Source organism: Eleutherodactylus coqui, chromosome 4 (assembly GCF_035609145.1).
Source record: "Eleutherodactylus coqui strain aEleCoq1 chromosome 4, aEleCoq1.hap1, whole genome shotgun sequence".
NCBI classification, from domain to species: domain Eukaryota; kingdom Metazoa; phylum Chordata; class Amphibia; order Anura; family Eleutherodactylidae; genus Eleutherodactylus; species Eleutherodactylus coqui.
The window spans coordinates 114,459,160-114,474,665 of NC_089840.1; the positions used below are offsets into that span (position 1 = coordinate 114,459,160).

Below are 15,506 nucleotides of genomic sequence, written 5' to 3' on the forward strand. Positions count from 1 at the left end.
AAGTTTCATGGCGATTAGATGAATGATGTAGTAATGCATAAAGGACAGACAGACATACATTCATTTATATATATATAGATGAAATCAGGAAGTGAGAGAATTAGATTCCATACGTAAAATTTGGACGCTAATTGTTTAGCGCTTAGAATTAAATAATCGAGTTGGGACCCATTAACTTTTCCTATTTATGACATAATTAATGCTCATGCCAAATTTCATGTTTCTATGACATCGGGAAGTGAGAGAATTAGATTCTGTATGTAAACTTTGGACGCTAATTCTTTGGCGCTTAGAATTGAATAATTGATTTGGGACCCATTACCTTTTCCTATTTATGACATTATCAATGCTCGTGTCAAATTTCAAGTCTCTATGACATTGGGAAGTGAGAGAATTAGATTCCGTACGTAAAAATTTTACACTAATTTTTTTGCACTTAGAATTGAATAATCGAGTTGGGACCCATTAACTTTTCCTATTTATAATATAATTAATGCACGTGCCAAATTTCAAGTTTCTATGACATTGGGAAGTGAGAGAATTAGATTCGGTACATAAAATTTGGACGCTAATTCTTTAGCGCTTAGAATGAAATAATCAAGTTGGGACCCATTAACTTTTTCTATTTATGACATAATCAATGCTCGTGCCAAATTTCAAGTTTCTCTTACATTGGGAAGTGGGAGAATTAGATTCCGTACGTAAAATTTGGACGCTAATTTTTTTTTGTTCAACTACAAAATGATGCATCCGCCAAACGTTTCACAAGATAATTGCTGGATATTGAAAATGCTGAGGTAAAATGAAAGCTGTGCTGTGATTGGTTGCTATTTCCTATACTGCTGAGGTAACATGATAGCTGTGCTGTGATTGGTTTCTACTTCTTGTACTACTGAGGTTACATGAAAGCTGTGCTGTGATTGGTTGCTATATATTATACCGCTGAGGTAAAATGAATGCTGCGCTGTGATTGGTTGCTATTATTTATATTGCTGAGACAGAATAAAAGTTGCGCTGTGATTGGTTGTTATTTCTCTTACTGCTGAGGTAACATGAAAGCTGCGCTGTGATTGGTTGTTATATATTATACTGCTGAGGTAACATGAAAGCTGCGCTGTGATTGGTTGTCTTGATATATAAAAACGAATGTATGTATGTCTGTCTGTCTTTGCAGCAACGCGCTATGGGTAAGCTAGTATTGAATAAGTTGGATTCACAAATGTATACCTGTTCATATGAATGCATAGGTATTCTAATTAGAAGACCCTTGTTAGTCTAAGCTTCTATCCTGAATAGAGGCACTGACTAGAGAGAGCTCACTATTACACCCATTCTTCCAATTAGCGAAGGTACCAGGTCACCATGTGCCATACAGGTTATCGCCAGGGCCTACTGAGAAGAGTCACTATATATACCCTCCCCCAAATAGGATTACATATGCAAATAAGGAAGATGGAACAATACCTTTGCAACATAACCTATGGGATGACAGCATTCCTGCAAATCACTGTCCAACTCTTGATACAGGTCTTAGCAAAGATTGGTAATTGAAAACCAAGCTGGAATCCATACATAAACACTGCTCAGCAGTCAATATGTACAGCAGAGGGAGGGGGATGAAGTGAGTCTGAAGACACAGACACTGAACTGACCTCGGCTTGTCTGTATGTATGTGTCTAAGGCCACTCTCACACATGATTGCGGTGTTTTGCTGCAATTATACCGCCACTTTTGGGTGCAGGTTATTGCCTCTGACAGAGGGTTTTAATACACCCCACCATTGTGATTAGTGATGAGGTGTGTTGATCGCGGCAAAATAGAGCAGACAGTGCTTGAAAATGCAGTGATTGAGCACAACAGAGAGATCTGTTTTCTCTCAGAAAGTAGATAAAAGATCAACTGATCTTCCCTGTGCTATTGGGGGAATTAAAAAATGCAGGCTATCTATAAGCAGAGAGATGGTGAGGGAGCACTTAGCGACACTTAAATGAATTTAAGTCTCAAGGTCCAAATGAATTACATCCTAGGACACCAAAGAGAGCAATGGAGGTAATTGCTGAGCCACTTGCCATAATCTTTGAAAATTCCTGGAGAATAAGAGAAGTCACAGAAGATTGGAAAAGGGCAAATGTTGTTCCTATCTTCAAAAAAAAGGGAAGAAGGTGCATCCAGGAAACTACAGGCCTGTGAGCCTGACTTCTATACTGCGAAAAATCTGTTTACAAATAATTAAACAGCATGTATGCAGGTATTTGGATAAAAATGGATTAATTAACCAGAGCCAGCATGGGTTTTTAACAAACAAGCTGTCAGGACCAGCGGTTCGCGGATCCTTCATGCCCTCACCGCCGGTCCTGTCACTCAGGCAGCTGCCATGCCGCGCAAAAAAAGGACGGGGGCCTCAGACCCTATATTGATCACAGGGAGCTAAACAAGATCACTGTCAGAAACTAGTAAGCCCTTCCGCTCATCCCAGACCTCCTTAACCAGGTCACCGGTGCCCAGTGGTTCTCTAAACTCGACCTAACGGGAGCTTACAACCTCATTCGTATTCGGGAGGGGGATAAGTGGAAGACAGCATTCAATACACCTCTCGGTCACTTCGAGTACCTGGTCATGCCTTTTGGGTTCTGTAATGCCCCTGCCATTTTTCAAGGGTTCATGAACTCCGTTTTTTATTACCTAGACGATATTCTGATTTTTTTCCCGTGACTGGGAGTCACACCAGGTTCATGCTCAAACTGTCCTAACTCAAATCAAGGCTAACTAGCTATTTGCTAAGATTGAAAAGTATGTGTTTGGGGTGAAGAAGATATCCTTTTTAGGGTATGTCATTACTCCATGGGATATCCAGATGGATCCGGGGAAGGTGAAAGCTATCACGGAGTGAGCCCAACCAGTTACTCTAAAGGCCCTACAGTACTTTTTGGGGTTCGCTAATTATTATCACAAGTTTATAAAAAACTTCTCTGTGGTGGCTAAGCCCTTAACGGATCTCACCAGGAAAGGGGATGGATGTGAGTACCTGGTCTCCTGATGCTCTGGTAGCCTTCTCTACCCTGAAGGCTGCCTTTTCTTCCGCACCCATTTTAGTCCAACCAGACCTGTCTTGCCCGTTTGTGGTGGAGGTGGATGCCTCTGAGTTTGGAGTAGGGGCTTACCCAGGGGTCGTCTACACCCACGAATCTTAGACCGTGTGCTTACTTTTCTAGATAATTTTCCTCTACAGAACGGAATTACGATATGAGTTACTTGCTATAAAATGGGTGTTTGAGGAGTGGAAGCATTTTTTTGGAGGGAGCATGCCATCAGATCATGGTACTCACAAACCATACGAACCTTATATATTTAGATTTTGCTAAGAGGTTGAATACTCAACAAGCTCGTTGGGCTCTTTTCTTTTCTCGTTTTAACTTTCTGGTTACCTACCGACCTGGGTCGAAGAACGTTAAGGTGGATGCCTTATCTAGGAGTTTTGGTACTCCGGAACCTCCTGAGTCGAAGCCTGAGACTATAATTTTCCCTGGGGTGGTTCTCGCCACTATCTCCTCTGACCTCTCACCGCTGTGCAGCAGTCTTCCCCTGAAGCCCTTCCAGAAGGCAAACTGTTTGTTCGTTTATCATTAAGGTTGAAGGTGTTAGAGGAGACACATGCCTCGGTCCTTGCTGGTCACCCCGGGAACTCAGAAATTACTTTCCAGAAATTATTGGTGGCCTCATATGAGTAGGCCCATTCGGGCATTTGTCACCGCTTGTCCGGTGTGCGCCGGGGGGAAGACTGTCAGGAGACGTCCTGAGGGACCTCTTCTTTCCTTGCCAATTCTGTCCAGGCCTTGGTCACATCTCTCCATAGACTTCATTGCTGATTTGTCGCCATCTCAGGGGAATATGGTCATTTGGGTTATTGTGGATCAGTTCTCTAAGATGGCACATTTCGTTCCTCTGACCCAGTTACCAAATTCCAAACTATTATTTGAGATGTTCATCAAGGAGGTGGTGCGGTTGCATGAGGTTCCTGAGGACATGGTCCCAGATAGAGGTGTACAGTTTGTCGTCTGCTTCTGCCGAGCCTTCTGCAGGAAATTGAATATTGGGTTGTCCTTTTTGTTGGCTTTTCATCCCGAGCAAATGGGCAAACTGAGGATGAATCAAGAATTAATTCACTATCTGCGACTGTTCGTTTCAGACAACCAACATCTGTGGGTTAACTTTCTACCTCTCGCCGAGCTTGCCATTAACAATCATGTAAATTAGTTTTCTCAGGTCTTGCCATTCTTTTATAATTATGGTTTCCATCCTCAAATTTTTTTTGTCTGCTCCCTCTGTTTCTGACACACCGTCTGCGGATTCTGCCATTGATGAACTGCGCACAGTTTGGGCCCAGGTTCATAAGAACCTTCAGGGTTCCCAGGGTAAACTTCTTGGTCAAACTAATAAAAGACACACCATCTCTACACCGTTCGTGGTTGGGGAGCAGGTGTTACTGGTCTCAAAAAATCCTTAAAGCTGGCTCCCCACATCGTTGGTCCATTCACCGTCTCCCATGTGGGAATCCTGTCGTATATAGATTATCTCTTCCGCAGTCATGGAAAATTCATGATTTCTTCCACAGGGGGCTACTGAAGAAATATGTTACCCCAGTTCTGCTCGCCCAGAGCCCGTCCCCACCTACTCTTGTTCAGGGGGGTACTGTCAGGAACAGTGCTTCGTGGATCCTCCGTGCCCTCGCCGTCGGTCCTGTCACTCAGGTGGCTGCTGTGCGGCGCAGGGGAGCCCCAGTCCTCGTTACCTCCGCTGGCAGCCAGGCTCCTCTTTGCCGCTGGGTTGATAGGGACGCGGCGGGGTCCACCCCACGCCGTGTCCTCGGCACTATGGCAACCTGGCATGCCTCTCCTTCTCTGCCTCCTGCAGGGCTGGAGGCAGGTTTCCCAGCACTGTTGGCTGTACCTGGCGCCTGTCAGACTCCCCGCCCCAATCATGTGCTGGGGCGGGAGCTCTGCCAGGATTAAAACCTGCTTGTGTCGGCATACCAGTGCCAGTGTTAGTTTGGTCTTCCTGCTACATCCGCGTACTTAGTGTCTTATCTCCTGATTTTGACTCCCTGCTTTTGGACCTGACGTTGCCCTGCCTGACCCTCTTGTACCACGTACCCTCTCATTGCTGACCCGGAAAGTCAGACCCACCTTGCTGTTGTTTTGTTCCAGTGTCTGTCTGTTTGCTAGTCCCCATGTTCTCCTTCCTTAGTGAGTCTTGGGACCGTCACCCAGTTGTCGTCCTGCGGCTTAGCTCAGGTGGTCAAGTAGGTAGGAACAGGGGTTGCAGGTTTTTTCAGGGACCTCCAGTATCCCGGACCCTAGTCCTGACAGAAGCCATGCCAGACACATTTAATTTCCTTCTATGACAGAATCACTGACTGGGTTGATCAGGGAAATGAGGTGGATCTAGTATATCTTGACTTTGGTAAAGCATTTGACAAAGTATCTCATACCATACTTATTGAAAAAAATGACCAAATATGGAATTGACAAGGCAACTGTTAGGTTTATTCACAAAAGTGGCTGAGTGATCGTAATCAAAGAGTGGTCATAAGTGGTTGTACATCCAAGCAGAAGAATGCATTAAGCGAGGTACCACAAGGCTCTGTGCTAGGCCCAGTGTTGTTCAACATTTTTTTAAATGATCTGGAGGAGGGAATTGATGGGAAGCTGATCAAATTTGCTGATGACACAAAGCTAAGAGGGAGAGCTAACACTAGGGAAGAAAGGGAGAGTATTCAAAAAGATCTAGAAAAGCTTGAATAGTGGGCGGCGACTAACAGAATGGTATTTAACAAGGAGGAATGCAAAATCCTACATCTGGGCAAAATGAAAAAAGCACATACAAAATAGGAGGTATTAAGCTAAGTAGCAGCACATATGAAAAAGACTTGGGTAAACTAATAGATTATAGACTGAATATGAGTCAACAATGTGATGCAGCAGCCAAAAAGGCAAACATAATTCTGGGATGTATTAAGAGAATCATAGAGTCTAGATCACATGAGGTTATTATCCCACTCTACTCTTCCTTAGTCAGACCTCATCTGCAATACTATGTCCAGTTCTGGGCACCCAACTTTAAAAAAGACATCGACAAATTGGAGCAAATTCAGAGAAGAGTTACCAAGATAGTGAGCGGTCTGTAAATCATGTCCTATGAAGAATGGTTAAAGGATCTGGGAATGTATAGCTTGCAAAAAGAAGGCTGAGAGGAGACTTAATAGCTGCTTACAAATATCTGAGGGGTTGACACAGTGCAGAGGGATCAGCCCTATTCTCATTTGCACAAGGAAAGACTAGAAGCAATAGGATGAAACTAAAAGGGAGGAGACACAGATTAGATATTAGACAGTGAGGGTGATCAATGAGTGGAAGCGGTTACCACGGAAGCTGGTGAGTTCTCCTTCAATGGCAGTGTTCAAGCAAAGGCTGGACAGACATCTGTCGGCGATGACTTAGTGAATCCTACACTGAGCAGGGGGCTGGATCAGATGGCCCTGGAGATCCCTTCCAACTCTACCATTCTATGATTCTGTGAGGCCCAATTAAAATCAATGGGGGCCTTGTACCTCGATTACAGCAGCATTCCAAACGCCGTTGAATCACGGTAAAAAGCGCATGTGTGAGAGTGGCCCAAAGCTCTATTAACACTTCCATTTTTTTCTTAATGTTCAAAAGTATGCTCTGGGACAGCTTCCAATGTATCCATAAGCCCCCAGTGTATGCCAAAGAGTGTCCTTTTGGCACATGTTGAGTTAGTATACCAGAATACCTTTTTGCCTTGTCATTGTATAGGAATGCATAATCTACTGCACTTTCCAATATAGAGGGACTGAAGAAAAAACTATCTGCATACATAAATATTGTAAACTTTGATTGCTCTGCTACATCATATCCTGAATCTGTGTTGCATTATAACCACCCGTGACATGTGAATAACTCCGCTTTACTTTTAGACCGTTCTTTTTGAATTAGGCCTCATGTCCACTGTCATATTCATAAAAAGATCTGGATTAAGTTGAGTGGCGACATATTAGTCTGCACTTGAACATTTAGCGCTCCATGTTGCAGTCTAGCTTTCTGCATGCTACTAGGGTATATGTTGATTGTGCCGTCCCTGCAGTTTATCAGTTGGTGCGTATTTGGCTTCTTTTTCTGTGAATTTTGTCTTCGTACAATTTTTCTCTCTGCTTAGTGATTTCACTCTAAAGTATAGAAGTATCATGTGTGCATGGGAGGGAGTGTATGTGTGGGGAGGGGTGGGGGGTTAACAGGATAAGGGCTCATGTCCATGGGTGTTTTTTCACCGTAAATTACTCATGCGATGCACTGCAGCATGTTACGCAGTGAATGGAGTCAATGAAAGTCAATGGACTTTCATGAATCCATGCACATGTGTGTATAGACACTGCGTGTAGCTAGGCACGAGAAATAGATTGCAGCATGCTCTATTTCTCTGTGTACCACACAGCACGAGCCCTATGATATTGAATAGGCAGCGTATACAAAGCTGTCTATATGCAATACATTGCATACACGCGTTTTTTTCATGCACATCTCTGCTCTGAAACAGAGCTGGGAGTTAAAAAAGAGTCACACTGCACATGACCGCATGCATGAGATATGCGGGCATGCACAGTACACTCAGCCATGTGTGGTCTCTGCCGGCAGACCCGCTATTTACAAACAATGGTATAATGCTGCAGGGAGACCCACAACTTTTTACAAATACGGCTGTGGACATGAGGCTGAGTACGTTACAGTGTTTCGGAAGTGAGTAAAATCGCGAGAAGCGACTTATTGTGCAGTCAGCCAACACGGGCGTATGCAATTGTTGTGCCGTTTAGGCTGCATGTGATAAACCTCACAAGGAAGATACAAGACGTTAAGAACTTCTGGACCAGATATTTTATCTCCCTTCTTTACAAGGCATGGGCCACCTGGGCATCTATAGTCCATGGGCAGTCAGACACTTGTTAAAGGGGTTCAGCACCTTGGACAATTCCCACTTACTAAGAGGATTCCTAACGAATAAGTTAGGGACCCCTAGGGACCAGCACATGCAGATCAATGGATCTGAGAAGTCCTCAAGATTAAGATATGAACTTTGTAACCATTATATACTCCCTGACTTTTACTTAGGGCTGTTTACATGTGTTTACTGAATACTCTTCACTATCCCTTTTTCACTGTGGTTACTCTTAACATCCTCTACTATTTTCTTGTTCATCCTTTAAGTAGTATCCCTCAGAGACATGTGATCTGTGTTATATACAATAGGATGTGTTCCTAATTTCCTGCTAGTATTGGTTGGAAGGCGAGGAAGTTTATGTATGCATAATGCTTATGCTTAATGCACTCGTACTATAACCCTTTAGTGACTGGCTTATTTTGTGCCATAAGGACCAAGCAATTTTCAGCATTGCATTGCAAGAGCCATAACTCAGTGACATAGTTGTATGAGGGCTTGTTTTTTTGGAACAAGTTGTATTTTTTAATGACCCCACTCTGGAGTACATATAATGTGTTGTAGAACGTTTGTTACAGTTTTTGGAGGGAGATAGAAAAAATATAAGAAAATTGTGCCGTTGTTTGAGGGGTTGTTTTTACGGTGTTCACCATCCAGCAAAAATAATATAACTTTCTTATCTGGATTAGCACGATTACTGTGATGGAAAGTTTATATAAATGTTTGTTTTTTACTACTTCTGCACAATAAAAACATGTTTTTAAAGAAAACCAATTTAATCTGCATCACTGCAATCTAAGAACCAGAACATTTTTATATTTCTGGCAACAGAGTAATTTGAGGTTCTGTTATTTGCAGGAAGACTTGTAGTTTTTATTGCTACCATTTTGAGGTACTTATGACTTTTGGATTGCTTTTTACTACAATTTTGGTTTACAAAGATTGCAATTATTTTAGACAATTTAGATCATTTGAATTTACAACATTATGGTCATATTTAATATCAGGTGGTTTCAGAATTATTCAAACTAAGTTATAGAACCGGTTTTGAAGCATAGGTTCATGTTCCTTTCTTCTGTTACAGTAGCCCCTAATAAAATAGTAATAACAACAAAGAACTAAAAGCAAGAAAAAAAATTAGAAGGAAATGGAGGTCATGAGGGTGGGGAGGGGAGGGTAAACACATAGGGGAAGGGAGGGGTGGGGGAGAGAAGGCAATCTATGATACTTCTCCTATGCTCATGGCTAAGTGGGAATGGGCCTCTCTGTTGTCCATGTCGAGGTTATATTTCTCATACATTTGTTGGGGATGGGGAGGATGCACTAGAAGGTAGGCCAGGGTCTACCGGATGGGTCAGGAATCTAGCTGTTGAATTCTTCAGGTGCATGGTAAGAGAATATTGATACCAAGATGCCCATGTGTTTTCATATAATGTTTAACGGTCCATAAAGATAGCTGCCAACTTCTCATTGACCTTGAGCTAAAGAAACTTTAGATTTCACGAAGTTGATGCTAACTGAAGTTTTCCTCCCTCCAGGAGCGAGCAATTGCCAAGCATACTGATTAGAGATGAGCGAACGTACTCGTAACGAGTACTTACGCACCCGAGTACCGCCATTTTCGAGTACTTCAGTACTCGGGCGTAAAGAGTCGGGGGGCGCCGGGGGGCGGGGAGAGGCGCGGCGGTGCGGGGGGGAGCAGCAGGGAACAGGGGGAGCCCTCTCTCTCTCCCTCTCCCCCCCACTCCCCACTGCTACCCCCCGTGCCGCCACGGCGCCCCCCGAATCTTTACGCCCGAGTACTGCAGTACTCGAAAATGGCGGTACTCGGGTGCGTAAGTACTCGTAACGAGTACGTTCGCTCATCTCTAATACTGATAGAAAGCACTAAGATACTAATTTTGTGTATATATCTGGGGGTGTCAGGCATGCTTCTGCCCAAGAGAGCTTCCCAGGGCGTTTTGTGTAGGGATATGTTTGTCATGGAGAATATTAGGGTGTAGACCTGAACCCAGAAACGACAGAGCTTTGGGAAGTTCCACAAAATGTGTGGCTCTTCATGATCCTCATATTGACCATGATTGAAATGAATGCTTAAATAATACGTATTGCAAACAGGATTAGACATGGCGTACTGAGCAGAAAAAGACAGACCAGCATTTCAGTTAAGCATGCTTTAATGTATTATTGGCATAACTAATAATAATTATGCTCTTTACAGTTATGAAGCATTGTATTATATTAATGGTTTTATCCTGGAAGAAGACCTCCAAGAAGACCTTCAACAGTGTGTACTAGAGGCGCAATAATTCTCTTTTCTTTACCATTCTCCCTTTCTTGTACATTGTCTTCCTCTGCTTCTTCCTCTCTTTTCCTGTTAGGAGACAGTGTACAATTAATAAAACATTATGCTAATTGTTCCTACATTGTCAATTAATAATATATTGGTATTTATTTGATTTCTAGTCTGCTGCTGCTGTGAAGTGCAGCGATCTCCGTAGGCCCTGATCTGGTGACAATAGAGATAAGTACCAAGTGACAGTCATGGGAGATTTAGTAAAGTCCTGTGAAGAAAACTTATAGAGTAGGTCAGGGTTTTAAAGAAAGGGTCTTATTTTGTGGATAGTAATCTCCATTTCTGGAAAACAGCATACTGAATACCGAAACATCCCTTTGGTTATAATTTTAACATGTTATGGCCAACTTTTCTGTGTTCTGTGCCAGAGGTGTAGCGAGGCTTTTCCTCACTGAGACAAAGATTTAGTTCAGCGACCTACTATACCATTTTTGCCAAACAACCCTAACAAAATGCCAATATACAATGCAGTTGACTTTTTATTTCCTATTAAAGTAGATGTATTTGGCTCCCAGGTTGAAAAATGTAGGCAACAAATTACTTTTTTACTGGCTCTATATATATCTTCTTTCTTCTGCATGGCCGATGGGCTCGGGACGTCGGTGGCACGCTGGGCGCATGTGCAGTGCCATCTCCTTTCTTTTAAACTCCTGGTTTCCTGCAGTCCTGTGGCATGGACGCAGTGACAGCTGCATCGGTACCGTGGATCCAGACAGTTTCCATTGGCTTCAATGGAAGCCACGGGAGCCGTCCGTGCGGGAAAATCGCACAAAAATGGAGCATGCTGTGGGTGTTTTCCTGCGTGTGCGATCCACCTGTCAGGGAAAAATGACATCCGCAGGTATTTAATTATCTGCGGGTGCCCAATGATTCCCTATGGGCACAGATCGCACGCGTGGGAGACCTGCGCGGATTTAATAAATCTATTTTCCCCATGGACATTGGGCCTAAAGACGAGCTCCCTCCATGTTTTTCGGTTTTGCACCGCTTCTTTCAGTTGTGTGATATCCATGCCAGTATCAGCTGTGACAGTATCAGCCATGGTGTCCTTTGGTGCTGTAATACATAGCAGTAATACAGCAGCACAGAGCGATGTTACAGTACCAGAAATATGGCAGCACAATTAGATGTAACAACCGCAATGTGTTCCTATATAATTGATGGTCATACAGCAATACAGTTAGATGATAGTATAATAATGACTTCCTTTCTATATTAGCTGCTTACGGGGACTCTCCACACAGTGACTGAACTGTTGCCTCTCATGCAGATACACAGCAACCAGCTGTCAATCACTGATGATTATTGTGCCATTTTGCCTAATAGGAGAGCAGACCTGTCCCCACAGAATGCTGCACTTGTATAGGACTGCTTAGTCTGGTTAGGGCTCCCACACACTTGCATTTTTTTAACGCTGCGATATCACTGCGTTTTTTTTAACGCAATTGTCAATGGGAATTTCTAATATTGAAAACGCATTGCACAAAAATTGCAAAGCACAAACCTGCGATGGGCTTGTAACATTAGAAAGTCCCATTGACAATCGTGTTAAAAAAAACGCAGCGATATTGCAGTGTTAAAAAAACTCAAGTGGGTGTGAGACCTTACAGGCCCTTACAGCGGTTGTACCAACTGTAATACTTATCTCTTGTCAACAGGTTAGGGATAAAGTGTCTAATTGTGTGGGGTCTGATCACTGGCACTGCCCTGGATTTCACAATGGGGTTCCTGTATAACCCCTCTGAATGAATGGGGGTCAGTCAGGAGCACTGCTGCTCTATACATGTTAATGGGACTGACGGAGGTGAGCGCTTGTACTTGGCTCTCCAGCAGTCTGAATAAAATGAAAGGAGCAGCTGCATGCATGTTCGACAACCGCTACATTCATATGGGGGACACAAAATATCTTGTGATTGGTGAATGTCCCAGTAGTTGGACCCTCACCAATAAGACATTTATCCCTGATTATGTTGATTAGGGGTACAAGGTAAACTTTAAACCATACCTGCTGGACAGTCACAGTCCTACAAGTCCCAGCAGGCACTGTCACTGTGGGAATCTCTCAACATTAAAACCATTAGTTTCACCATCCCTCCTTCCATACAGACGGCTTGTTTCCCTCCCCCTTCTTCCCCCTCACCTATAGACAGCTGCTCCAGCCATGGTCACTCCTTAATCACACCCAGTGCATAGTGAGCTGCAAGAAGACTGACCAAATAGGGCACAACTCCACTTTTTGTGTGCTTTTATCCTAATTCAGAGCAGAGGGATGAGAAGTGCTTAATCTCTGCCTACAGTGTGCAGACAGGAGCCCTTCCCCCCTGCGCCCAGGGCACCATGCCCCGCTTGCCCCCCTCCCAGCACTACTGTCTATGCGCAAGTTAGGACCAATGTTCCCTTTTGCTACAAAAGTAAGGACATACTAATTCAATGGAAAATGATGGAGGAAAATAAACAGATAAGCAGTGAGATTGTACTTCAAGCATAAAAAGGGATTCTGTCAGCTTGAACACGCTGTCCAAACTGCAGGCACCATGTTATAGAGCATGAGGAGCTGAGCAGACTGATATATAGGAATGCATATATATATATATATGTATATATTTATTTTTATTTATTTATTTAGTGACTGATAGCTACCCCTGTATGTGTACTCATACACAGATAATTGTCAATCACTGAGAGCTCCGCCCACTAGACTCTTCAGCTCAGAATGAGCAAAAATATAAATGTGTGAAATGCAAGTTTTATTGAATTTTTCCCCATAAAACTATATATCAGTCTGCTCAGCTCCTCCTGCTCTATAACTTGCTGCCTGCAGTTTGGACAGCATGTTCAAGCTGACAGACTCCCTTTAAGTGTGGCAGAATATTAATGTTGCTCTAATATGCTCACAAGCAAGGTTGCCACCCATTCCATCAGCAAATACCAGCCAGGTTTGGCCGGCTTTACACAGGTGTATTATATATAATACGCAGAGAATAGAACCCATTCATTTCAAACCCATATCAGAACCAAAAGTAAATTGATCAGTGGGACTCCGACCTCTGAGACCCCAGGAATGACTCTGCTTTATTGCTGCAGATACTTCCAGGTTCTTCCTGCACAGTGCTGCCCCCTCATTACACTGAGCAGGAACTGCAGCATGACCCCTTTACTTAAATGGAGCTCTACTGTCATTCCCAACCTAGGAGCTTTCGGAAGCACATCTGTGCAGGAACAAACAGACAAGGGGCTGCAACATTACACCAGTGTATCTGCCCCTTCATTCCCAGGATCTGTGGGTGTCTCAGCGGTCGGACCCCATGAAGCAGTATGTGATAGCATATCCTAGTCATATACCATCACTGTATGAGATGGGAATAACCCTCTAATATGTTGTATATTATATGAGTACTTACTCTTCCTCACAGATGGAAAGTGAGACTAATCCAAGGAAGAGAACAAGGAGAAGAGACTTCTTCAAGAAAGCCATGTTTTATCTGTAAAAATACATTTAAATTGAAATGTAAAAAAAACAAAAAAACAGCTTACTGTCTAAAATATTTCCCGCTATTCTTAGTTTATCTCCAGTAGTACTGTCAGTGTTAGGGCTCATTTACTCGGGCATATATATTTTTCACTCTCTAAATATGCAATGTACTCACAGACCAAAAATGTTCTATTTCCTACGAATTTTGGCCCTTCTGCAGTATATTCGCATGCATGTTCACTGCATATTTGCACTGACTCATATACTTCTTTGACCTATTTTGGTGCATAATACACCCCAAAGTACAACATGCTGCATATTTTTCCACGTGAGTGAAAATCATGTAAAAAATACAGGCGTATGTAATCATACCTATAAGAATGAGCGCTGAGTAGAAGATTTTAATGTATTTATTTATTCATATTACTTATGTATCTCCAACATATTTTGCTGTACGGCGCTCGTCATCATACACATCAGTCCCACTCCACATTGAGCTCACAGTCCTATCTCAGACATATATAGGGAGAATATCAAAAATCTAGAACATTTCTCCTGAGAACTCTACATTGTTCTGTTCCTCTGTTGTCCTACTAGGAATTCATGAATACATCGACAACTGGAGGTGAAAGAGGTTTTCTGGGCAAAACACTTTTCATGACTAATCCTAAGGATAAATCAGTAGCAAATCACTGGGGACCCACTGCTCAGGATCCCCAGCGATCACCTGATTACCCAGCCTGCTCTCAGTACAGCAGTCTAGATGTACATCATAGGGGACGGGAGAGCAAGTGCCCTAGCTGGATTCACTCCCTTATTGCAGTTGGGGTCCTGACTCATGTAACTACAGTCTGTCACTGTCCAGTTAGTGGTGACAGAGGAATCTGCGTATGGACCCACACCGTTGACAGTTGGAAAGGTTCTTGTTGTCAACTTATGCATTAACTTCTAGTAGGAATAACAGAGGAACAGTGCAGTACAGAGTAATACGGATAGATACTCAGGAATGATATTTGATGGGAATACAAGTATAAACTATAACAACTACATCAGGACAGCTGACAGATCATCTTAATAACATTCTACATGGTTTCTGACCTAATTTTGGAATTGTGCTGAAATAAAGTACAAAATACATAACATAAAAATAAAACATATTTTAAATATAAAGCACAATACATACCTTGTGATTCAGTGAGTACTGAGTGCAGAATACTGCAGGATCGTTGATTTCTTGGGATGAACATGACGGTTAATATAGCAGCTACTTGGGGGGGGGGATCATAAGTCGCAATAATGACTACACTGCAGGGAAGAGAACTCTGTTTGTTTTTCTCATCCACTTCTTTGTATTGTGGGTCACATTTTTGACGAACTTTTCCCATGATTTAGAATTGTGAGACATATTTTAATATGTTGAGTCATTTGCAAATACTGTTTGCCGGCTCAATTCTGTAACCCCTTCCTGCTGCAGCTCTTTTTGTTTTCATATTTTTCCTTTTTTAACATCCCTACTTTAAAAAATCATAACTTTTTAACTTTTCAGGTAACATGACTACACAAAGGGTTTCTTTTGCAGAAATTGCATTTTTCAATGCCACCATTTAATGTAGCATATAATATAATGGAAAACATAAAATTTTCTAAGTGGGGCACAATGGAAAAAAATGC

General features: G+C 42.7%; 1 long non-coding RNA gene across 1 annotated transcript; it reads right to left on the minus strand.

Moving 5' to 3' along the window:
* Positions 1 to 10,166: 10,166 nt before the first annotated feature.
* On the minus strand, positions 10,167 to 13,847 carry LOC136624703 (uncharacterized). Its single transcript, XR_010792388.1, has 2 exons — positions 13,765 to 13,847; positions 10,167 to 10,381 (listed from the first exon to the last, which is right to left on the minus strand). It is a non-coding gene; the product is annotated as an uncharacterized lncRNA (long non-coding RNA).
* Between the last annotated feature and the right edge of the window lie 1,659 nt (positions 13,848 to 15,506).